This window comes from Hydra vulgaris, chromosome 03 (assembly GCF_038396675.1).
Source record: "Hydra vulgaris chromosome 03, alternate assembly HydraT2T_AEP".
Lineage (NCBI taxonomy): Eukaryota > Metazoa > Cnidaria > Hydrozoa > Anthoathecata > Hydridae > Hydra > Hydra vulgaris.
Window position 1 is genome coordinate 62145443 of NC_088922.1, and position 2058 is coordinate 62147500.

Here is a 2058-nt window from a genome sequence, read left to right on the forward strand (position 1 = left end):
AATATTTGAAAAAACAACAACTAAAAATAGTAAATTCCAGATGTCATTTAAGTATTTCCATTTTTGTGTTAAAATAAACTTTTAGGAAATGTCAGTTTAAAAAAATATTTTTTGAGTAAATATTTATTAAATAATTCAAAAATCAAAAAAGGAAAAAAAATAAAGTTTAAACTCTCTTTAAATGTCAGCTTATTTAAACATTTTAAAATTGGGGCTGAAGCAATTGATTAATATAATTGTTATCTTTTTATACTAACAACTTATAACAATATTAAATAAAAATAACATATATAAACAACTGTTAATCACATTTTCAGAGCTTCAATAGAAATTTTTTTTACTTTAACCAAATGGACATATGTATTTAAATATTATGTTTCATTCATAAAAACATTTTCAAAAAAATATTAAAAACAGCTTTTGGTTATTTCCTTTTTTTTTATAAAAAAGAAATTCAAAACAATAATCAATTGCACTTTTAAAAATATTAATTATTCAAATGTTATTAAAAAAATCTTTGTTTACATAATCAAATATAAATTTTATAAAAGATAAGAATATAAAAATACAAAGAAATATAAATTACAATACATATAAAAAAAATTTTTTTCAAAATATTTATTTTCAGAAAACTTTTACAAAAAAAAAACAGCAAAATAAGAAGCAAAACTTTCTCAATAAAAGATATTTTGAAAAATAACATTATTTTTATAAATATTTTCATTTTTAACAATATACTTCATAAAGAATTTAATAATAATATATTTTTAATCCACTTGATCCATTTGATATAAATTTGATAAAAATCTGAAAATAAATAAAAATAAAGATTTTAAATTTCATATAATTAATCATTTTAACAACAACCTTAAATTTTCATATCGTTTAATGTTTTATCATCTTTAAAAATAAAATTTAACAGTCTTTTGTTATATTTTTCATAAAAAAGAGCATCATTAGAAAAACCACCGCAGCTATGACAACAGTATTCCATACAGAGACGAATAAGATATTTGTATACGTATAGAATAAAATCAGCAGTAAGAAAATGGCAAGCACGATAGAGAGAAGCAACCTTAGTAAATGCTAACTTTGCAATTGATTGTATATATGGTCCCCATGAGAAGTCAAAATGATAATCCAAGAGGGCAAAAAGAAGAGGACTCTTAAGAGCATTGCAATTCATTAATATAGGAATGTCGACAGTATTGCAATAGTTGTTTGCAGTAAATAACTGAGATTTGCTGGAGTTAAAACTTACAAGCCACTGCAAGCTCCAATCTGTTATAGAAGTAAGATCAGATTCAAGATCAGCTACCTGTTCCAACCAATAAAAAAAAAGAAGACTTTTTGGCAAGAAAAGAGTATAAAGTTGTTGAGTTATCAGCAAATAGAGCCATTTTAGATGCTAGGTTGTCAGCCATTTTAGATGCTAGGTTATCAGCAAATAGAGCCATTTTAGATGCTAGGAAGACCATTAATATATAGATAAAAACAAAAACAAATCAGGAACAAGGATAGAAACTTGAGGTACCCCAGAAGTTACTGGAAATGAAGAAGAGTGTTGTCAAGAGGATGACTTTAATAAAGCCGTTAAAAAATAATGATTTGATGATCTCAAAAATTTTCCCAGATACATCATATAAAGCAAGCTCATGGAGAAGATCCGCATGCCAAACTTTATTGAAAGCTTTTAACACGCAAAGAGCAATAGCCCTTGCCTCACTAACCTTGCTAAAAAAATTGCCTTGGTACCTCTAAAGCACAATAGAATCTTTCAGTCACAGCAATTAGCAAGTCAGCCATAGAGCAAGAAGATCAGAAACTGTTTTGATTGCCTGACAGTAAATTATTTGACTCAAAATGGGATGTTAGAAATTTGTTGATCAAAAATTAAAAGCCCGTTGCTTATAATAGAGAGAAGACTGATTGCAGGATAGTTGGAGGGGTAAGAATGTTTTCCAGATTTATGACAAACTGGAACCACAGATGCCATTTTTCAGCAAGCAGGAAAACAAGATTTACCCAAACACTTAAATAGTTAAAAGAGAATTAAAG

The 2058-nt window shown here is 26.3% G+C and overlaps 1 protein-coding gene across 1 annotated transcript in view; it reads right to left on the reverse strand.

Annotated features, from left to right (window-relative positions):
- Nucleotides 1-418: 418 nt before the first annotated feature.
- Nucleotides 419-2058, reverse strand: part of LOC105850538 (uncharacterized) — a 55876-nt gene continuing 54236 nt past the window's right edge. Inside the window, exon 7 of the mRNA XM_065793929.1 lies at nt 419-807. The gene's annotated coding sequence lies outside the window, so the exon portion shown is untranslated. The remainder of the gene's footprint in view (nt 808-2058) is intronic.